Source organism: Pseudopodoces humilis, chromosome 9, assembly GCF_049639895.1.
Source record: "Pseudopodoces humilis isolate 2021_Gansu_Grassland_sample_001 chromosome 9, ASM4963989v1, whole genome shotgun sequence".
NCBI lineage: Eukaryota > Metazoa > Chordata > Aves > Passeriformes > Paridae > Pseudopodoces > Pseudopodoces humilis.
This window is the reverse complement of record NC_142208.1, coordinates 8,618,735-8,641,689: the sequence shown is the minus strand read 5'-3', so window position 1 is coordinate 8,641,689 and position 22,955 is coordinate 8,618,735. Positions and strand designations below refer to the sequence as shown.

At 41.8% G+C, this 22,955-nt stretch overlaps 1 long non-coding RNA gene across 4 annotated transcripts in view; it reads left to right on the top strand.

Annotated features, from left to right (window-relative positions):
* Window positions 1-1,079: 1,079 nt before the first annotated feature.
* Window positions 1,080-22,955, top strand: part of LOC148183759 (uncharacterized) — a 34,209-nt gene continuing 12,333 nt past the window's right edge. Inside the window, exons 1-3 of one of the 4 annotated variants that reach the window (XR_015773302.1) lie at window positions 1,089-1,255; window positions 1,616-1,710; window positions 2,276-2,520. This is a non-coding gene — a long non-coding RNA (uncharacterized LOC148183759). Of the gene's footprint in view, window positions 1,256-1,615; window positions 1,711-2,275; window positions 2,521-6,098; window positions 7,073-22,955 lie in introns of those variants that run through there. The other 3 variants (XR_015773299.1, XR_015773301.1, XR_015773300.1) reach the window with 3 other exon arrangements.

Below are 22,955 nucleotides of genomic sequence, written 5' to 3'. Positions count from 1 at the left end.
TATGCTGAGTTACAACTACATGTGTGCAATACTTGTCTTGCAAAGTGAAGTTCCCAATATCTGCCTTGCTTTGATAAACATTGCTGCATTGTAGGTGAAGTCTCAGCAAAACAACTCACTTTTTCTTAGTCTGCTGATAGAATAAACCACTTAAACCTGGGTTCTCACCTGTGTAAATCAGCTTCCCTCCAGAGAATGGGTCAGGCATACTGACTTTCAGCAGGTGAAGGTTTAGCTCTTAATATTAGGCTCAAGAGCATTGCTTTCCATAAACTAGTATTCAGGAGTAGCTCTCAAAAGGAAAATGTCTCAAAAATTAACCTGAAAGAGGAACTTCATTGAAATTTTGAGCATGTAACATGAATTACAGTTTAAACTTTATGCTGGGATTGCTCAAAGAAAGTTCTTCCTAAAATCTGTTTAAATATCAGAATAGCTCTCTTCTGAGATAGGTTTAAAGCTGTTGGGTTGGTGACAAGTGGAGCATTCAGAGAAAATAATGTTAGTGGGGTGGTACAGCAACCACAATGTTCAGACCTTATTATTTTCTTTATTTTGCTTTACTGACTTGAACTTACATTGTGAGAAGCTAAAGAGTGACATAAATCTGAAAACAACATATTTGGGGGACCCTGTTGGAAATTTCTCAGACAAACCATATCCTTTGGCATCATCCTGGGAAAGGCAAGGAGAAAGTCAGAAGAAAACTCTGAAGAAAGGCAAAATCAAAGGTAAAAACTGACATGTGGTGAAAGGGGAGGGAGAAAAGGATGGTTACAACTCATGTTTAGTAAAGCTGTGTTACTTGTATGAGAAGCCTCAATTCCCATCATACAAGCAGTTGCCTCAGCTAATTATTATTTTTCTTAATTTTTAGGAAACAAATAAAAACAGCATTTGTTCTACCAGAAACAGTTGTTATATTATTTAAGAGTTGAAATTATTTGTTTGGCGGTGCCTGTCTTTTGGCTTGATTGTTGCTCAGCTGGGGAGAATCAGCTTTAATCAGTGATTTCACCCAAAGCAGCTGTGGGCTGTTTGCTGGGAGACGCTCCCAAGGGCTGTTTAGGTTTGCAGCTGGGACAAATCAGCTGCAATCAGCTCCAATCAGCTCCCCATAAAGCTCTCACTTCCCCGGCTGTGGGGAAGAGTTTGGGCTTTGTGCTCTGAGCTGCACGCGTCTCTGAACTTGGATGGTGCTTTTTCTGGCGTCGGAGGGAAGCAGAACAGAAGTGTGGTTCCCCAAGCTTTCAAGGTAACCAATAAGAGAAGCAGCTAATGCATAAAGCTTTAGCTTTTTACTGAATTTCATTTTCTCCTAAATTTACTATCAGCTTTAGTAGAGATTTTTCTCATTTATTTATATTAACTCTACACTTTCAGGTACAGTACCTAAATTATTTTGTTTTGTGTCTATTGAAATTGATAGCTTTCTTTGAAATCAATTAATACTGGTAGAAACTTCACATTCTGTTGTAGAAGAGCACAACTGTGAAAGAGTTGCTTTGTGTCCTTGGGTGACTCCTTGCACCAGGACATTTTGTCTTTTTGAGTTTGTTTTATAGGTTTCTTTGAAAGATGCCTTATCTTTCAGTAACTAGTTCTGTTGTTGCAGTTATAAAGTTCTGTAGTTTTGAGGAGGTCTGTTTGGTCTCTATGTCACATAAGGAGGAGGAGGAGAAGTCCTCAGAATCATGAATACACAGCAAGGTAAGGAAAAATCTTGATCAAAAATTAAAATAAAAAATCTCAGGCCATTTTGCCAAAATTTTAAATGCTTGGATGAGTGGCTGGGACAGAACTTGACTTCTGAATAATAGACTACATGTGACTATAGTTTCTAGGTGAAAACTCCACAGCTCATTGTGTGCCCAAGTTATTTTCAAGATAAGGAATTTTGTTTAAATTTTTAACTGCTTTGTTATAGTGTCATAATGAAAACTGTATAGGAGGGGAGATGGAACCCCTGAGGGTTTATTACTTACAGCTGTAGGTAATTATCAGTCTGCTTTTAGACTGGATTCTAAAAAGTCACTCAGTCATTAAAGGAAGCATCCTGGAAATTTTTCTACATTTCAGTATTTTTCTAAAATTCTTTCCATTGTGTAAAATGTGTGTATTTTTTTTTTCTGATGGGATTATTTCCAAAGTAGTTAAGTAGAACACAACAGAGCCTACACTTTGGGTGAGAATTGCAGCTAAAAGAAAAAAAAGGGATTGATGGTGGAGTTGAAAATGAACGTTTTAAATTAAATGTGTTCCTAATTTTAAGCAGGTGAGTGAGCTCTTTGACCTCCCTGGTACTACTCAGCTGCTTTAAGTTAACCTTGAGTGCTCTACCTATACTGGGATCTACACTGAACTGCAAGTCTATGCACCATGACAACTGTGGCGAGAAAGCCCAGATTTAAATAGCTTTTCTATATATCAGAAGAAAAGAAATTGACTTTTGTTTAATGTGTTTTTATATGATTTATATTGAAGCAATTCTGTCAAAATAAATATTTACCAGAAGCAAAACATGCCAGCCCACCGAAGTACTGAAATGCATAATTGCAAGTAAATTGAAGCAGACACTGAGGTGTTTCTGTGTTCAGTCAGCTGTAGTGGCTGTAGTTACAGGTTGCAGACCCTTTTTCATCTTGGGGCATTACTGGGGATTCCAGTGGGCTTGGTCCTGGCTGCTGCCCAGTGCCCCCGCTGAAGGGACAGGGGTGAGGCAGTGGAATGTGTCCACGTGTGCTCTGGGTTTTGCCTGTGTGTGAGGATGATGCTGCTTTGCAGGGTTGGCTCTGTTGCTGCTGCTGGGCAGAAAACAGGACAGGAGGAACTCCTGACAAGTGCTGGGTGTGGGCAGGTACAGCATTTACAGGCTGTTGAAATTTAGTAGTGCCTTAATTTCAGCTGCTGTTTCAGGGCTGGCCAGGAAAATGTATTGAAATGTTTTGCTTGATTCTAAAGCCAGCTTGGGATGATGGTGAGAATCTTTTGGGAGGGTACTTCGGTCCTGAGAGCTTTCAGCTTCCTGTCTAGCAGACACTGCCATGGCAGCAGAGCTGCCAGCTCTGGTCACAGTGGAGGGAGGTGGCATTTGAAGGCAGTGTTTGCTGCAAGCTTCCGAGAGCTCCTGCCTGCTGCTGTGGGAGCAGGGGAGCCCCAGAGCAGCACTGCCATGGGGAGCTGCTGGGCAAAGGAAATAGAGGTGGCTCTGGAGAGCAGGGGGAGGAGCTGGGCTCTGCAGCTCTCCAGAGAGGAGTGCTGAGGACCATCAACAAGGGGTGGTGAGGCCTGGAAATAAAGTGGCAAAAATGCTTTATTTGGAGTATGAATGCACCCTGGCCTATGGACCAGGGAGTGCTTGAGTTGCTGGATGCTGCTGTCATTGTTTACCTAAAGGTTTCCTGAAATTCATGTGATTTTATGTGGTAGAAGTTGTTGTTAGACTTTTCCTGGCGCAGGGAGAGAATGAGTAGTGGTTGCATTGGGCTGTGCAGATCCTATCAGGCTGTTTTAAGTTCGTGCTGTCAGATTTCCCCTCCTGTTCTGTGTCTGTAGGTCAGCTCACACATCTTTCTGGTCTGTGATTAGTTGTGTAACATTTACCAACTCTTTGGCAGGAGGAATGTGCTTTTACAACACAAGAACAGTTTCTTGTGCATTTGCATTCCTAGTTTTGTCTTGTCATTCATGTCAAAATGTCAAGCAGAGAAACATATGCTTTCAGATGGAGTTTCTGCAAACCATTTGGATCAATAAGGACTGTCTGTCTGCATATTTGTAACATCTGCCACAGAGGAATATGAAGCTCTATCAATTCAGTGGCTCAGTAAACCATATTTTACTCCAGACTGTAGCTTGTTGACATTCAGCGACAGAAAAATATCGCTGCTCTGGGCAATGCAGAGGTCTATTGTAAAGCAAATCTTGCATTTTGGAAAGTAGGTGTTTCATCTTCTGCACACAGCAAATACATGCTATCCTGACAGGCCAGGCCATTAATCCACAGACATGTCATTTTTGGCTCCTGACAGCTCAATGCAGCTGCTGATCATCCCTGGGCTGCAGGGATGTCAGTCTGGTGCAGTCAGTAGCTTCAGTTATTGTGAGACAATATCTGAACAACTTTGAGAGAAACCACCTGCCTGGGGACAGAAAGAGGGGTTTGGATTGGAGGGAGTGTCTGGCCATGTTCTGTAGGAGCACAGAAGGTGAAACTGCCCTGTGCCCTGCCTGGCTAGATTTGGATGTTGTGGTACACCTCTAAGGGCTGGAATGTCACATCCAGAAAATGGTGCTGAAAGGCAGGAAAGGAGAAAGATCTCACAACGAGGGAGAGCCAGTGCCAGAGTGTGGGGCAGGTAAACAGCTTGCTTGGTCCCAGAGCAAAGCTTCCAATAAGGCATAGGTATTTTGCCATGAAAAGCCATGAGGCTGCAAAAGAAGCATCCTAAAGTGTCAGCCTGGATATTAAACGGTTGGGCAAGTCCCAGACCTTTAGTTATAAAGCTGCTTAGTTCCACAGTATTAAGTGCCATGAAAAGTGTATTAAACCTTTTATTAAGAACTCAAACAGCACGCAGTGAAAGCACGCAAAATGGAAACTGTTAAATTAGACTGTCAATTTAATTACTCTTTATCATGTAATCCCTTTACCTGTGTGGCTTGTTAAAGGCAAACCCTTCTCTGCTTTTCAGGGAGGAATTGTGGAGGTCCTGTGGGGAAGAGGGAAGGAGGGGAGCTGGGGAGTGCTGCCCCACAGGTGTGGTGGAGGCAGACCTGAAGAGGAGACACATGGCTGTGGAGCAAACCTGGCCAGCAGTGAGGCTGGCTTTCCCTTTCCTTGTGGGGGGAGCAAGGCATGAGGCACAGTGCCCCCAGCCGGGAATTACACCTCTCATGGGCTGAGGTCTTGGGGGTTTAGCTCTCCAGGGGGGCAGTAGGAGTTGGTTCTGTCTGACACTGGGTCAGCAGTGCCTGGCAGGGTACACTGGTGCCTTTGGCAGGAGCAGGTTCGACACCAGGCACTTGGGACTGGCAGTGTGCTCACCTCTGGGGCTGGGACTTCAGATTTTTTTTTTTTTTTGGCTTGACCTCAAACTGTTATAAGAACAAGCATTAAAACAGCTTTTTTTTTTTTTAAAAAAAAAAATAAAGTTTAAGTGAGAATTATTTTCCTCACCAATGAAGTGCTAATTTTCTCAAAGACAAAAGCCTCTGTGTATGTGGGATTTGATGAAAAGATAACAATATTAAAAAAAAAAAAACAAAAAAATTTCCTCCTCTGCAGCTCCTGTGCTTCTGGATTTATTTTTTATTATTTTATTTTTTTTTGCATTGGAGTATATTATCTGAAATTGTCTAAAGTTGACATTTGAGCAAAGCTTACAATGGAACTGAGGGTCTGTAATTCATCTAGCTGGAAATTGTATAGGATTTTGATTTTAAATTAGCTGGTCAATATTATATAAACACCAGTGAAAGTCAAAATGATTACTCTGAGTCGCAAATTAGAAGTATTCACAGTTGATAAAAAAACCATTAAATTTTCACTTTTCTTTTTTGTTTAAAAGCAGTTAATTGGAAATAATTAGCATTAAATTACTCACCTGGCTTTAGTTATGATGGGTTTATTAAGTTGTTATTGAGAGATTGAATGCTGGCACGTGTTGATTATGTTTAGATGTCACTTGCCTTTGTTTTTTCAAGCACTAGAAAGAAATAGCTCAAGTCTTCTGACAGCCAAGAAAAAAAAGGTAGATTTAGTACTATGATGGAGTCAAAGGCATTTAAATTCTCCCAACTATTAAATTTTGATGGGACTTTAAGCTTAACTCTACAGAGCCCCTTTGATAGTCCCTGATCAAAGCAGAAGTCAGTTCAACGTTATCTCGTGCTTGTCACACTGGATGCATGGATTGAGATGTCCAAGCTGTTTCACTAATTTGGATTAAAAATTCAAACCCCCACCCTAAAATTTATGGAAGGTGGGGTTTTTAATTTTGTTTAGGATTTTTTTTGTTTGGTTTTGGGTTTTTTGTTTTGGTTTTTTTTTTTACTTTGATGAATTTATTATTTTGAATATGTTTTCTTCTTAATAGTTGGAGAACTTCAGACAAGTTTTGTATCCATCTGCCAGGAGAGAATACAGAGAAGAGGACTTTAAATCACAATTATTACCTAAAACACCAAAAGTACTTTCAGCCTTATTCTGGCTCTGGGCAGAGGCTCATACTTATGAGGCCTTTGGTCTCTTTTGTGGTACAATACATAATACAGAGAGAGATGTGCATTTGTGAATTCTGATAATGTAAAATATTTGATTGACTGAATCTTCAAATGCTTAATGTTTGCTTATGTTTCCTATTAGATATCCTGTATAGCCCGTCTTTGTGGGCCATAGAGACCTTAAATCCTATGGAAAAACCCAACTGTTCAAAAAATAAAAGCAGTACAGAAACCTTTCAGCACTGTAAACAGCTATTACTTCACTCCTAATGCTGTGTACAGAGAGAGAAAGTGCATTTCAAGGACTATTAATGCAGAGGCCATTAAATAAACTGCAGTAAATATTGCTTATATTCTATTAATGCTAATGTTGTTTGTACATTTTAGTCCTCTTTAGTAAATTTAGTTCAATAATATCTGCAGCTTCTGGTGGAACAGATTTTTAAAATATTATATTAGTGTAAAAACACAAAGGTGATATTACCTCTTTCAATGGGATAAGGAAGGAATATTTATTTTTAACTGTTTGCTCTGTTGCAGCTATTCACTTACAAAAGACAATTCTTTGTGCTCTTAAAATTTGTGCACTTTGAACAATCTGGCTGAAAAAGAAAAAGCAGTTTTGAGTAATGGGGCACATAATAGGGTCCTCCTGCCCTTTGGAAAACCTTGAAATTAAAATGTTTTCTTATTTAGGTAGATTTTTAGTTTCCCTGTTAAGTGTTAGAATTTTATATTTTTTAATGTTTTTTTTGCTTTCATCTTGGATGGGAAGAGACAAAATGTGCAGTGTTTCTCTTTGCATGTTTATTTTTAAGGTGGCTGCAATACATGTGGCATATGAAGATTTTGGGGGACTATAATTTTGGGATTGTTGTTTGTTTGTGGCTTGTGTAAGTGTTCCTGTTGTTGTGAAGAAAATGGCTACCAGGACTCAGCCTTAAGGGCAGGGAATTATTTTCTGTCTGGTAGGATCTGTCCTCTCTGTGACAGTCATAATCAGTTCTTACTCATCTTCCCAGAGAACTAAAAGCTTTGATGTATTGCCATGGCTGCTGTAAATGAGGATCATTTTCTGTGGATTGTGGTCTATCACTCAGTGCCTAATTATGTCACCTTCAGGCTTGACCCCTCTGCACTGCCACAGGCACAGCTGGCAATTTTCTCAGATGTTCCAACCAGAATAAACCCCCAACTGGTTATACTGGAAGGAAAAGCAGAGCAGTGGGGAAGAGAAGCATTCCATTCCTCCCAGTGCTACTGTCCTGTGTGCTGGCACATCAGCTGTGCCTCCTTACTGGGGCTGCAGCTGGACAATGACTTATTTGTCAGCAGGATTTGCTGGAGCTGGAGGTCTGCCTTGTTGAAGATGAAATTTCTAACTGGGCTTTTTCTTTTGTCCGTCCCATGTACTTCCAAAATCCCAGCCGTGGTTATCCAGGAGAGCTTATCCATACTTTCCAGCTGCTCCTTGCTTCTCTTTTTGGGATTTGCCTGCATGAAAAACTTTTTTCTTCCAGAAGGAGTGATCTGTTGTACATTTGAAGTGGCTCCCATAAATAATATTTCTTCCACTGGTGCCACTTATTTTTTCCACAGAGTAATTTGGGGATTTAGGAATACCTGTATTCTTGTTGGCTGATATCCTTGTGCAGCTGACAGAGTGGAAAAAGGATGAGGGATGTGTGTGGGGCAATTCAGCAGAAAATTAATAGTAAAGTATTTCAAAACTTAAATTTCAGTGTCTGGGGATAATTCTGTTTAACCAGTAAAGATTTGTAGCTTTGTCCTTTGGGTGTGTTATATTAGCAGTTTTGCATTAAAATAATCGTTATTGTAAGCCAGAGGATTTCTCAGCCTGGCCTGTGCTTCTCCTTGAGGTTGGTTTTGTACAAAGCAGCTGTACCAGAGCACGGCCTCCCCCGTGGGGTCAGTGCTGGATGAAGTGGTAAACTAAGAAAGTTGTCATGCTCTGCAAAATGGCAATTGCTGCTTTCTTTTCTTTTGTTTTTCTTTTCCCCTTCCCAGTTATTTACCTCCTCAGCTGTCACACAGTCCCCTTTGCCGTGCAGTGCGGTAGGCTGGGCTGCCTGGGCAGAGCTTGGCTGGCTGTCCCTGCACACCCCAAGGGCTCCCACCTGAGCTGGGGCACCCAGGACTGATCCCAGCTGTGAATGCTGCGGTGCTCAGGCAGTCAGCTGCTGCCCAGAGAAGGCTGGCTGGAGTCTTCATCTACCACTCATAACCCTAATCTCAGAACTGAATTTTTAGGTTTTATTGTAGACAATAATCAGATATTGATGAAATTATAGGCTGGGTGTATGTCTCCGTGGCTCTTCTCTGAACTTACGTGTGCAGTGTAACACATCCGTGTTTGCCGGTGTGGATTTGTTTTCTGCTGGGTAGTTCAATTTGCATGTGTGAAATGCCAGAGTTTTGGTTGTGTGACCTTTTTAATTGTTTGGCTTTTACATGTAAATTGGTTCTGTGTCAGCCTAATACTACCTTAATTAGAAAACAAAATATGCAGCCTGACACCTAATGTTTCTATTAGCTTGTTTAAATAGTCTGGAGATTTGGATTTGGGCCAGACTGTTTATTCAGAGTGCATTTTTAATTGGATTATTGGTATGTAATAATTGATATCTCACTGATACGTTATTAAAATATAGATGTTTGGAATTGTTCTGACACATTCCAATGGTGTTTAATTGAAATATTTACTCTTATACAGCAGTATAGGCCTTTCTTCTTTCCATGCTCAATAATAAAGAAAAAATATATTTTTGTGGAATATTAAAAAAAAAAAAGAACCCTTTGTCAAAAATGGATTAGTCTTTTACTGCTATTTGAGATGTATCTTTGAGCTTTTTTTTTGTATAAAGAAAGCTATTGTTTTCCTCTTAGACCTTCGGAATTGATACTCATATTTTTGAAATACAAAGCTGAATGAGGACTATTTTTGGCCAGAAACCTAGGAAATAGCTTTTCTTGGAACGTGCTTCCTTTGAAAACTGACCACTTGCTTATCCTTATTTCTTTATTTTTCAGTCATGTAAAGAGATAAATTGCTAGAAGATTCATCCATTCTTAATCCAAGAAAAGATCTTTTGCTAACTCTTAGCAACTTGAGTTTCACACTAAGAATCACTTTCCAGAAACAGCTTCAAATGCTTTTTTTGAAAATGCACCTTGGTTATGTCAGCTGGCTCGTCCTTTGTGACCATTTCAAAAGGACACGAGGTTTAACAAGAGTGGCTTTTTCCTCCTGAAGAGCTGGCGTGGTGCGTGCAGGGTTTTTGTCCCGCCTCACACCCTTGTTCCTGCCCAGAGCCTGCTGCATGGGCTGTGCTGGTAATTCCAGAGGATGGGAAAGAGCCAGACCTGAGTGTTTCCCTGCTCGGTGGTGCCAGCTTGCAGTGGGGCTGTCCCCGAGAGCCCGCTGAGCTGTGGGGCTGAGGCTGTGTAAAGGCTCCTGGCTTTGCTCCTGCCCAGCTCCTGTTCCCCTCTGCCATGGTGTTGTGCTCCCCTGGGCCGTGTCTGTCTGGGTCAGTAAAACACAATTGGTGGGCCTGAAGTTGATTCAGAAATCTTCTGGTGAGGGATGAATGTGTAGCAAACAGTACTGGATGGTATCTTCATTCCTTGGTCCAGCCTTGCATCACTTCTGCTTTTCCTGGCTGTAGACATCTCCCACCCCATAAAGCTTCTGCCCACTGTGAGTTCCCATCCTCTGAACTTTGTTAGTGTTTGCTTTGGAGATTTCTGGTCCAAAATACTTCTTGGCTCAGAGCTGAGCCAGTGCCTCTGTGAGAAGAGATTTCATAAAGAAGCTGCCTGTCTTTGTGCTCTTGTCTGGAAGGATGTAACAATTCTCTGTCACTCAGAGCTGCTCTGTGTTTTGAAGAGAGTAATGATATTTCACCACGCTTCTTGAACAACACACTGAATATTATTTTTTTAAAGTAAAGTTCATGATAAAGCTAAAACTGTTTTAAGCAGACATTGGCTTCCAGGAAGTGTTATTTGTCAAGCCAGAATCAGATGGGTTTGTGTCAGTGTTTTTATTTCAACCACCCATATGAAAGTGCTAGCTTAGTTAAAACCCCTGCAGGCAGGCTTTGGAAGCTCTTCTCCCCAGAGGAATAACGTGTGCTAAGGATAGAGCCCAAGAGATCACCAGAATGCTCTCCCTGGCTTCAGTGCCTGTTATGTTGATGGTTATCTGTGTGCTTTCAAAAAGAAAGAAGGGTGCAGTGGTGAGAAACTTGCTGTCTTACTGCTAGGTGGAGGCTCCCCTCTGGAGTGTGCAGGGGTAATGATCTTTTAGTGTTTCCAGCTGGAATCTGACCCACAGCTCACTTTGTGCTTCTGAGTAAAGAGTGGCCAAGGGTACCGAGGCACAGAAAATGGCAAGAAGCTCATCTGTCCCTCGCTGGTCATCTTGTGGAAAGCTTCTGTGTCAGATGCTGTTAAAAATCTGACCAAGCTAAAGAGTGGTTTTGTTGTCCTTTCAGTCTGTTTGGATTCAAAGCTTTTTCCCCTTCCTACCATGTGTACCTTGCTATCTTTTTAGCTATTGTCACCTTCTATGTGTCTACATCCTTTCAATGCTTGCTTTGGCAAACTGAAGTCTTATGTGGTTTTAGGGTAAACCCTCTGTTTCCAGTCCCTAGGCAATATATTTTTATTTGTACCAGTAGCTAATTAGAGGAATGAAGCCTCCTTAATGATGCCTATTGCTGAAGACTCACTGCCCCTATCTGTGAAACAGTGATTCTGATGGATGGAATATTAAATATTTTTTTGTCCAGTGTAATGACAAATCCATTCTGGAATATCAGTTTATCCCCTGCAACATTCCCTTTTTTGCCTACCAAAGTCACTGGATTGTTTTAGTCTGAGGCATGTCTAAAAGGCTATAAAAGTTAATTATGGAGGAGCTGGGCCTGGGGACTACCTACTGCTCAGGATGAAAAACCAAAATGCCATTTTTGTAGCTTGTTAACTGCTGTAATCTGCCTGTTCTGGCCAGGATAAAAAACCCTTGCCTCATCTGTCACTTTGTTTGGCTCAGGTTTCCTTCAGCTAGAAGCAGTTTATAGCTGTTGCCTTCTCTATCCCAGGGCAGCTCTCTAAAAGCTGAGGCTGTCTGTGTGTGTGTGCTGGGCACTCGTGGGTACAAAACACTTTGGATGCATCTCAAAGCAGGAAACCCTTTCCCTGTTTGAGATGAGGTCAGTTACTGTCACTGTGGTTTTTGCAATCCCAGTAATCATTTTGGGTGTCACAATTAGAGTATGGCAAAGGTGACTGCTAAGTGGGAGCTGATTGTCAATGGAGAAAGAGAGATGTATATTAACATAAATATATTATCAGAGTGTTCTTGCTGAAAGGATTTCCATGCTGCCTATGAAATCTGAGCTTTTATAGGATTCAGAGCCCCAGTCAGGGTATTTCTAGAGGCTAGGAATGGTAAGAAAATAGTCCTTCCTAGCATACAGAGAAGCCAGCATTAGGTGTTATCATAGATCTTAAACATGAAAAAAATCCCAACAATTTCTGTGTAGAATGAGGGAAGATGCCCTGGAGGATTACACAAATAGAGGTTTCAGCTCTCGCCTCAGAAGGTGAAGGAGTGAAAATATACCAGAGGTACCTTCTGTTCACATATGGCACGGATTCACTTACTCTTCTATCTGTAGTAAGGCCAATGGTCAATTGAATCTGAAGTCTTTTAAGACTAGGGAAAGCTTTGGCACCAACATCTCTAATTCAGCCTGATTTTTCTGGAAGGCACTATCTCTTTGCAAGAAACTTTTTTCCTGAAGAAAGGAGCAATTAATACCTAATAGCCCTGCCTATATTCCCAAATACTACTGTTATTACAATATTGCCTGAGCAATTTGGGGTTAAAAAAGCTGGGGCTGAGCTGATGAAGAAAGCTTGTCTGGCTGTGAGTTTGGGATGTGCAGGAGTCAAGCAGGACCTACCTGTCTGGTCACTGGAGCTGCCCAACTTGGAGGGGTTTCAGCCCCTCCCAGCAGTGAAAATCTGGGAGTTGGGACTGTGAGTGCCAGGGAGTCCTGGGAATGGTCAAACTGGGAAGTTTCCATCATATTTTGGTGACCAGGTGGGACATTAGGCCACCACCTGTGGAGCCTCCCTTCTCCAGACATCCAACTGCTGGCACTGTGTGAGTTCACCTGGCATCTTTGGCTTAAAATTCCCTGAGCAAATCCTGGATTTGAGTCTCCATTGGTGTAACACGTTGTCTGCATTTATCAATCGCTTTTTGCCTCTGGAAGACTCCCAGCAATCTCTCTGCAAGTCCCTGTGCCTGTTCTTCAGCCAGGATTTACAGTCCTTGCTAGGTTCCCAGCACCAGTGTGCTGTTCCTTAAATGAATCTTAAAGGGCTCATTTCCTTAGTTATATTCCCAATTTTATTTAATTACACTTCCTGAAGAGAAGCCATTCTATTTTATGTTTAATGCTGCTGTCTGTATGGGAAGTGAGAGGTAGATGGAGCTGGGAAAAGTCTATAGCAATTAAGCTTTTCTTGACGGTAATGAAGCTGTGACCATGCCACCATGATATCTGGAAAATAAATTTCTCTGGTATTGTTTTATTTTGTTTTGTTCTTTGAAAGCTTTTTATATATAGTATTTATTTAAATATTTTTAGAAAGCAATGCTTTTTTTATTTTTCCCAAGGTTTTACTTGCTGCAAAATTTCCACTGGTTATAACTCCTCTGTCTGAAAAGCTTGAAATTGCTCAGTTGAAATAAGTCTTTCTGTGAATCCAAAGGGGAATTGAGTGTTTGCTCCAAAAGAGACTGTGTTTAACCCTTTATGTGTATGAAGGAAGGTTAAAGGAAAGAGAACTGATCTTTGAGATGCATCAGCTGCAGATTTCTGAGATACAGTCCCCCGTCTGTGAGTGTGTGATGCAAACAGTAGGTTTCCTTGGTATCTCTGAAATGCCCATCATGATTTCTGTAGCCTCCCCACCAGCACATACTCTCCCTTAATCTAAGCCCTGACAGATAGCAATCGGCAAAATTGCTTTTCCAGGTGATGGCTGTGGGCAGAGCCTTGCAGCAGAGATAAGCAGCTGGGCCTGGCAGGTGGGGCGATGCCCACGATATCCGGGGCAGGAGCACCTTCAGCAGCTCGGGGCTGGGACCTGCAGGCAGGGCTGGAGGCTCCTCAGGGGCATCAGGGCATCCTCAGCCCTGTGGATTTGTTAATTGGAGCTGCATGGGGCAATGCAAGATTTATCTTAAAGGCAAAATTTTGGCTTCCTTTTTGTTATGATTTTGGGGGTTATTTTTTGGGGGGGAGTTTTATTTTTAAAATGAAATTCTGAGGGTGGTTTGGTTTCCTTGAGTTGGTTTGTTTGTTTCTACTCTATGTGAACACTTTATATTTCAATTCATGGTCAAAAATTGATCCATTTAAAGTTTTACAAGTTCAGTGAAGAATTTCTAAATACATGGTTCCTCTGTGGAGCCTGTCTGGGGATAAGCTGAGTGAGTTTTATCACTACTGGAAGAAGTCCCCCCCCAGCCCCCAGTTAAAATGGGGAGCAAATCCAATTTTCTTAGAATAAAAATTATTGGGAAAATTTTACAAAAGATGTTAGTTTATTTCTGTACTTGGAGTTAACAATCAAACTGAAATAAAAGAAACTTTGCTGGAATATTTTCTGCAGCAAAATCTTTGCTTTCAATGAATCTTCCCTCTGAATGACAAAAGCTCTACATTATGAAGGACAGCTGAACTGCATGCCAGAAGACGGTGGAGTCATTTTTGGCTGCAATAAATTCCATAGCTGCTTCCTAGGAAATGGAACAGATGCTTGAATAATGGTAGCAAATGCCTCAGAATTTAGTTACTACAGGTTATGGTTTTGGAATCACCTAAGAACACTCTTTTGGGGATGCTGCAAAACTTGGAGCCTAAACTTTTTTCTGGTTACCCTGGAAACCCACAGTGATATCACCAACCTTTGCACAGAAAACCTTCTGAAGCAAGTCCAAGATTCCTCATGTTCTCCTCTGCTGGTTGAGATGAATGCATAATGAACATCTCAGGTTAATTATTAAAAAGGAAAAGAACTAGAAAGTCACCTGATGGACAGCATTTGTTGCAACTCGGACTGCTTCACTTTGCACTGAGAGACTGCCCAAAAAATGGCCAGGAGGTCCATCAATGTTAACCATACTATTTTTGCTGGAAAAGGATGACAAAAAGTGAAGGTGTACCAAGATCAGCCTCATTCAGAAACTGTCTTATTAGGACTTAATGCACAAATAGCACTTTAAAGCATTTGTCAGCCCTAAGTCTGGACAGTAATCTGCTTTTTGGGGCAAGCTGGTGCAGCTCCAATGATGCTGTAATTTGTATTCACCTGTGCTGGATATTAGTGTCTGCAGTAGCAAATGGAGTTCTTGTGGCCTCCTTGGCATCCTCAAACCAACTTATCTTCCCTCTGAGTGCCTGCCCTGTGAACATCAGGGCTAGAGCTGGCAGGCTTGAGTAGTTTTTATAAGCACACCTCCACTAACGTGTGACGGAAAATCAGCTGACGCGTAATCAATTTATTTCTCTGGTGCGAAGAAATAATAGGTTGCAACTGGTTACCATTTTCTAATGATCTCTGTGCACTGAAAGAGTCATCAGCTTTGTTCCATGTAATTGCATTCTCTAAATGTGGCTATTTGTAGTAGATTACAGCTTGCAACTACAAGCACATTTGAGTAGGAGCTGATGAAGTCCATTGGTTCTCCTTTTTAGCCTTACTCAAGCAGCTTTCTTGGTTTTAGTGTGGTGACTGCTGGCTTAACTCCATGAGAGAGGAAAACAGTGTCTGAGGTGCTCCTCAATTCCACAAAATATATCCCATTGTCTTGGCATGGTCCTTCAACTTTTGGAGTTGCATAACTACAGAAACGTCAGTTTCCACTGCTGTGAAATACTCCTTAGGAAACTGCAGAATTAGCGAGGAATGCCATGCACCCTTTCATTATGCAATACATATTCTATGCAACCTGTAAAATACAGGAAAAAAAAAAAGTCAGAGCTCCTGTATTAGTGTAGTGGGGAAAGGTCTTCTCTGTCTTTGCTGTAGGCTGTATCGTGTTAAAGTCAACGCTGATCCTATTTTCAGTGCATCAGGTAACTTACAAACCCAAAGAGCAGAAGTTGCCATTTCTAACCTTTAATTCTTATGCAGTAATATAGGCTAGTTAGCTATTTTTTGATTTATTTTTTTCCAATTTATTGTAAGACTTGAGCATTAATTCAGTCTTCAGCTCAGTGACTGCCAATTACCAACAGAAACATCGTGATGCTGCTTTAGCAATTATGATCTCAAGGTTGAACAGAAATGAGAACTGCTCTTGTTTCAAGGTGCCCAGGCCTGAGATCTGTAAATGTCCCTTCCAAACACTGATCTTATTTCAAAATAAATCTTAATAACAAAACCCCCTACCTTTCAGACTTTCCCAAAATCTTAAAGGCTATATACCTCTTCTGCTCTACTTTTCCAGTGCTTATTAATATTATGTGGATGCCTTTGGATGGAAAACCTGGGACTGTTTCATACTGAGCTCATGAGAGGAAGCCCTTCCCCTAAAGTGCTCAGCAAGCAGGGTCTGTCTTTCCCCTGTGCATGTGAGTGCCTCAGTGCACACACAGTTTATTTGCACACAGTGTAAGTCCTGGGCACGGGGATGCTTCCCCCATGGTCTGGGGCTAACCAGCAGCTACATTTGCTGTGTGTAAATGTACTGGGGAAGTGTGATCTCCAGAATACATCCCCACCTGTGTCCCTGTGCAGCAAGACACCTCACCTGGAACTGTCTTGCACAGAGGAAAAAAGTATTAGGCAGCTATTGCCTCTTGCAGAAAAAGGGTCCCTTTTTTCTCTTCACTAAAAAGTGGAGATGTCAGATGAAATCCCTATTTGTTTATTTCCACATGCCAAGAGGTGTTGACTCCCTGAAGAGTAGGCCCTTCTCCAAATGTTCTGTGTCTTGTTCTTTGATTAGCAATGACCTTGGCTTCCAGCCAGGAGACTTGTCTTTCTTCTAAAAGCCTAATTGTCTTCAGCTCTAAAACCTCTCTGGAAGGTTATCCCTACTTTTTTGTGCAGGAGCAGTTGTGTCTCTGAAGGCCGAGCTGTTTGAGAATCCAGAGGAAACTCTACTATTCTCCTCAAAAAGGATGGATTCAAGGACTGTGCCTTACCTGGGCAGGGGGAAAAAACAGAGAAGGTGCTCCATGCAGGCTATGCTCTGCAGCACATCATGCACATTCCTAGCTTCTGTGTACCACAAATCCTGTCTCTTAAATCCACAAGCCCTGGCTTCATATCTTAGCTTCAATTTGCTGCCAACACATGCAAACTTAGATGGCAAATGCAGTTCGGTGTTTAAGAGATTGTGCTGATAGCTGCACGGAAAAAATACCATTTGCAGCACTTAGAGGCAATCTAGGAACTCTTACACTGAAATTTCAGTAGCAGATGGCAGTGGAGTGTTATGAGATACACGAAGTTCAGGTGTAGTAGCTAAGCAATGCCTTGCCCTTTGGAGAAAGGACTCATGCTGGGGGAAGAACAGCTTGCATTAGTGTCAGAGCTAAGACTTCCATATCCAGCTCCTTACCTTCTTTTACACAGTTGCAGGAACCTTTATTTTACCTTTTCCAGCTCCTCATGGCTGTTTAGAGGTGCTCCCTCCATGTACAGATGCTGTTTGGGGGAACACCCGGTGGTCCTGGCTGGAGCTGTGCAGCCCTGTGCCAATGTGAGCAACCGAGGTGCTCGTGGCTGTACCCTGTCCTGCCACCCTTCCCTGTGCAGTGACATCTGTTCTTGACCAAGAAAACTTGTCACAGTAGTTCCTGTTCTCTACTGTTTGTTCTTGGTTAAAGTTACAGCATGAAAAAAGCAAGTGAAATAATTTCTTTCTGCCCCTTGCTTTCTTAATCCACCCTAAGCCCCAGTGCGCTGAAATGCCTGGATTTGTATTTCAAGTTCGCTCTGAGGGGCTTGGGTGCTTTTGAGGAACCTTAGCCTGTTGTTAACAAGCATTCAGTGACAAGTGACACTGTGAGAGCTCTGTCTGTGCCCTGTCCACTGGCCAACCCTACTGCCATGGGTGCTGCTGTCTTTCTCAAGTTATTATGGTTTGCCTTGGGCATTGCTCCTTTAGCTGAAGTTGGTTTGGAGCAAAGGCCTTGATATCAGAGTGGATGGCACCAGTTGCACAGCTGGTCTACTAGAAATCACCTCTTAGAAGGAATATCTCCAGAAGCTCCCCAAAACACCACGAATATTACATCACCTGCTGGTTTTGAATAGGGTGCTGTGCCAGGACCTCTCTGTATGTGATCACACAGGTAGTCCTTGAGGATTGTTTTTGGCTGTAGTCTTGTAATTGTGAAGTGTGGTAGAGGTTTGTTGATTTGGAGAAATGTAGAGCCTTTTTTTTGATTTTCATTGAAAAAAAGAAAGGCAGTAGTTATTTACCTTTTCCTTGAGAAAACAAAACATATATGGACAGCCAACATCTTGGAAAATGCACAGCAAACCCCACCGAGGGAATCTAATGAAGTCTTTTCTTTGAAAATATCCTTGGTGAATCATGTTACATGTCTATCAAATTAGCTATTATTTATTTATAGTAAGATGGATGACAATGTAAAATGAACCTAGATTGTAAAATCCAAAATTATTAGGAGGAAAAAAATACTCAAAAATTTGACCCCAAGAGGTACCTACAGCAGAAATAAATTTCAAGCATTAAAGCCATGTGTTTCTATGCATGTTATCCTGTGATTTTACAATATTAAGTCCTTGGTGAAAACCTTGTACTCATCCTTAGTGCAGGAAACAGACTGGCAATATTTCTAGTTCACATGAAGCATTGCTATTTCTTTACATTCTGTTAAATGTGCTGACCATAAATACTTCATTTTAGTTCTAATTCATATTTCACAACAGTTTCAAAATCAGTGAAAATGTTCTCATGTTTAGTTAAAGAAGAAGGGCTGCAGTGTCCTAGGAAGGTGCCTCCTAGTGCTGCTACCTGCCTTATTAGCAAAAGTATGAATGAGGCAGCAGCCCCTGACAGACAGGAGTGTATCAAGATAGATTACCAAACATTTACCAAATAGATCAAGCAGAACAAGAACTTTGTTTGAGAAATGTTATATTAACGCTTCACTAGGCAAGCCTAACAACTGGTAGAGTATTAACAAATGAGGTATTATTTGTTAAATACATGGTGGGTGGGTGTGGATGTGTGTGTCCATGCCTATATATTACAGAAGAGCTTTTATTTTATTTTATTTTAACCCCTCTAGTTTTCAGGAACAGGGGCCTCTTTCTAATTGATCACAGTCACATGTTACAGAAATACCCAAAGTCACCCCAAATACTGTGAGATACTTACCTGAGTTGTGTTCATGTTGTAATGGATTGGAGCAGAACTTGGCAAGTTCTCTAAGTCAAAAATCTCCAAACAAAAAGACATGCACCCTCCCCCACCAAAAACCAAGGTAAAAAATCCCAAACCAAAAAAAACCTAACCCAAAATCTGTCTGGTTTGAAGCTAACCTCCAGTGCTGATAGCAGCCTCTGGTGTTTCCTCTCCATCCTAGAGAGGGATGCTCCTGTGGTTTGGGGTGTGAAACATCAGCTGCCAAATGGTGGCACAGGGCTCACCAACCCTCAGTGTCCTCCAGACAGCAGAAACTAGATGTAACAGCTAGATGCTTCTGTAAGTTTTTCCAAAGGACCTCCATTGTTTTTGAGAGCCAAGAGGAATAACTTCCCATGTTCAAGGCTACACTTGAAAGAGATTCACACATTGGAATTGGTTTTTCAGCCCCAGGATGGAGCTGGACCTGGCAGTGGCTGACCTTGTGGTGCTGTTCATAGGCATGCACTGTTTCCAATATTTTCCTTTTGGCAAGGAACAGATCTCCACCCCTTTTTTTACATGTATCTCTGACATTTCATGGTTCATCAAGTGGATGTGGTTTATAGGTACCGTGCTTTTGTGCTGTGCTGCCCTTGCTGTATACGAGGGACTGCCTGAAACATTGGCAGCAGCAGAGGAGACTGTAGCTAATCCTGGTAATCCCTCTGACTTGTTTGTGCTGCACATATTTATCCATTGTAAATGTATGTTTGATGGGCCAGGGGTTCAGTAAAAGAGAATTTGTGTCTGACCTTGTAATACCACAGCTGCTGCCAAATCAGCTCTCAGGTAAAGAGGTCTCTGCAGGCTGAAATGCTGCTGGGGGTGCTGCTCCCCAGCCCTGCTAACATCCAAATGAGCCTCCTCTTGGCAAACAGAGTCTCTATGCTGAACTCAGGGTGAATTCTTTGCGGTTACACGTGGACAGTAAAGCTTAGGGGATGATGTGCACCTTGGGATGGTGGCTTGGTGCTATGTCCAGCCTCAGCTCAGCCTGTCTCCTAGGCTGCCAGCAAACTCTATTATCTGAGTTGGCTCAGGCCACCTTTGTACCTATTACAGAGATTTACAGCAAACCTGTGCCTCACAGAATGAAGCAGGGTTTTACCAGAGACTTTGTGAGTTCCTGCTCACCACAGTAAGGGCACTGCTGCTGCCAGTCCCATCATTACCCAATGAGTTCCTAACCTGTCCGTCCCCAGGCTGCAGCTGCACAGGGACAGGACTGATGGAGGAACCTGAAAGCCTCTGAGGAGAGCAGAGAAATGTCAGAATTATAGAGCTGGGCTTGGCTTGAAAAAACACTCCCACTGAACCAAAAGAAATATACAGACTTTTCACCCCTTTGTTTGAATTATCTGGAATTGAGATTAAGCATGTGAATGTTCAAAGTTCTGAGGGTCTCCAGAAATAGTGCTGGAGTTTATAGCATCCCAGGGATAGAGATGCCACGTTACTGGCAGCTGCCTTCTTGGCAGACAGGCTGGTGTTTAAGTCATGTTCTACTCAGCTGTCAGTATGTCCTGACTTTTTTGGGGGGGATAAACACTGGTCTCCATTTAGAATGCTGGCCTGAGAAATACTTTGTTCTCCAACAGATATTTTGTCACAGAAAGCTTCTGCTTTAATAAATCCTCAGATTGAAAAGGGAAAGAACAGCAACTCCTTTTTGGTTTTTTTTTTGTGGAAGGTTTTTGACCTGCTGTATTTCCGAGGATGTACTACTGTGAAGGCTTGGATACCACAGAAGCTCCTGCTATTACTTCTCAATGGAGAGCCTAAATCCTTTAACACTTGAGAAGTGAATCAAAGCTCAGTTGAAGTGAGAGTCTGAGGCTTTTGCTACTGTGGGGTGTGATATTTCCAGGGCACCTCTCTGGATGTAGGGAAGCCACATGTAAGCTGTGATGGTTGGAGTTAAAGGCCTTCTCCAAAGCCCGGTGATTTCAATAGGTTCCAGATTAGCCCTTATGGTGTGCTTTTTTCTTGGTGGGGAGCTGGAGAGAAGGTCATAAATAACTTGGCTTGGCCTTAGGAAGCTGCTTTGGATTTGGCTCATGTGTAGATGAGTGCTCTTGCTCCTGGAGAATGCTTTCTTCTCTCACAATGCACCAAGGATGATGAAAATCTGGGTGCCACATGTATGAAAGGGTGGTGAAGATCTGATCCCTGCTCAGAGGTGTGAGTTGATGGAGGATTGGGCACATTTTGGTAGGTTGATGCAGAAGGGTGATGAGCATCTAAAATCTCATCTTGGCCTGGAACTGCTCAGCACCTCCATGCTTGGTTTATCTGCATGATCAGCACCAGCCTGACTCGCTGCTTTGTTATTTACCTGTGAAGTGCAGTAATGCAGCATAAGCTTTAAGGTTCCCTAAATTCCCTGCGCTCCCAAAGAAGGTACAACAATTGTAAAGGTGCAATTTTTCTGCATATAGAATTGCTATCTGAGAAAAAACCTACCTGCAGAAATAAGTGCCAGAAAGATATTTGGGGTTTTAGGCTTTTGACTAATGCTTCTTTAGTGTTCAGTAATAATAGAAAAATGGTACTTTGGGGCTGGAGTAGGTATCACCTCTGCTATTGGTGGTGGGGGGAAATAGAAATAAAATCCCTATGCATTGGTAGCCATTTCAGGTGAGGAAATAGTCAACATGGCAGTAATTTTCCCCTGGAGCAGAAATATCAGAAAGGATTGTGAAAAAGCACCAATGGCAGCAATTATATTGATAACCTACCATTCCCAGAAGTACAGAAATCAATCTTGCACTGCCAGGTTCCTGAAAAATTCCTATGGAAATCAGAAAGCAATCAATATTAATTGTGGGACAGAAACAGTGCTGACGACTTTCTTGTTTTGCATGGTTTCCCCCTTTCTTTATTTTTTTCATCTTTCTCCAAATGGCATGGTTGAAAACACTGTAAATGAGAGAAGTAAGAGAAATATTAAAAGACCAGTGTTATTAGATTCATGGAGTGGCCACCTGGCTAACCTGGCTTTCTTTATACTTAGCTTTATATAGTATTTAATAGCTTTGACATTTGGGAGTGCTCTCTGTGAGTCCCTTGTTCTGTGCTGAGGAGTGTGGGGGGCCACATTAGACATTGAGTTTTACGCTTTATTTTTCCCTCTGACAGCTCTGCATCAGAGGATTAGAAACAATTTACCTTTTGTCCTGCCATTAGTTAATGAGTTCATTGCTTTGTTAAAGGAATACCCTCCTACTTCACCTGATCCTTTGCCCACAGCTGTGTGCGAGGTAATAATTTTATTTGGTAGTAAATGAAAAGTTTTGATGTTCCACAAACTTGCCTCCCCTTTTCAGCACTGCTAAAAAAACTTTTCAGATGCTGGTTTCCAGCCCTTTGGTGTGTCACCAGCCATACACTTTGCACTGCATTTCATTTTCCTTTTCACACTGTAGGGTATTTTTTTTAGTTCTAACACATATGGAAAGAAAGATTTTGGACCTCAGGAGAGCTCTCCAGTTTGAAATATAAGTGAATTTGTGATTGGGAAGCTGAAATAAAAACAAATTGCTTTGAACACACTGAATGTGTGTGGTTTTTTCCTTCAGATTTTCAGTTGGCTCCTCTGAGAGTTTTATTTTTTTAACCCAGTTTGTAGTGGCAAGAGCTGCAGAATTATCCTGTAGGTCTGTGAGCCGAAGTGGGTCATACAGGCTTACAGTGATGAAAACAAGGGAATGAAGTTCCCTGTCCTGTCTGCGTTCTGCTGCTCCCTTGTTGCTCACTGTGCTTGAGAACAAGGCATATTTGGCAAAAATAGGTAAAGTGAACATGAAGCTTATCTGAATTCTGCCAGATTAGAAATGACTGCAAAAGATATATGAAGGAGATGGTTAAAAGTCCATGAGGTGAAACCAAATCACATACTATTCACTGAAACCTGACACTTTTCAGCACTGTGGGCAAAAAAAACAGAGGCTTTGGAATATATTAGGTTGGGACCATTAAATTTAGCTAGAAATTGAACAATTAAATGTTTTAATAAAATCTCAGAAAAGAAAGAATGCTTTGTTCCTCAAATCTGTAGCTCCTAGGAAATGTACATGCAGCCAGCTGTCTGGGCAGACTACTGACTCTGTATTGCAAATTTTTGTGATGGAGATATGTGACTGAATTGCTGGAGAGGTCCAGAAAATACCAGTTTATTCTTGCCATGATTTATATCCCAAGGATCAGGAGGAATTCTAGGGCTGGGTCTCGAGCC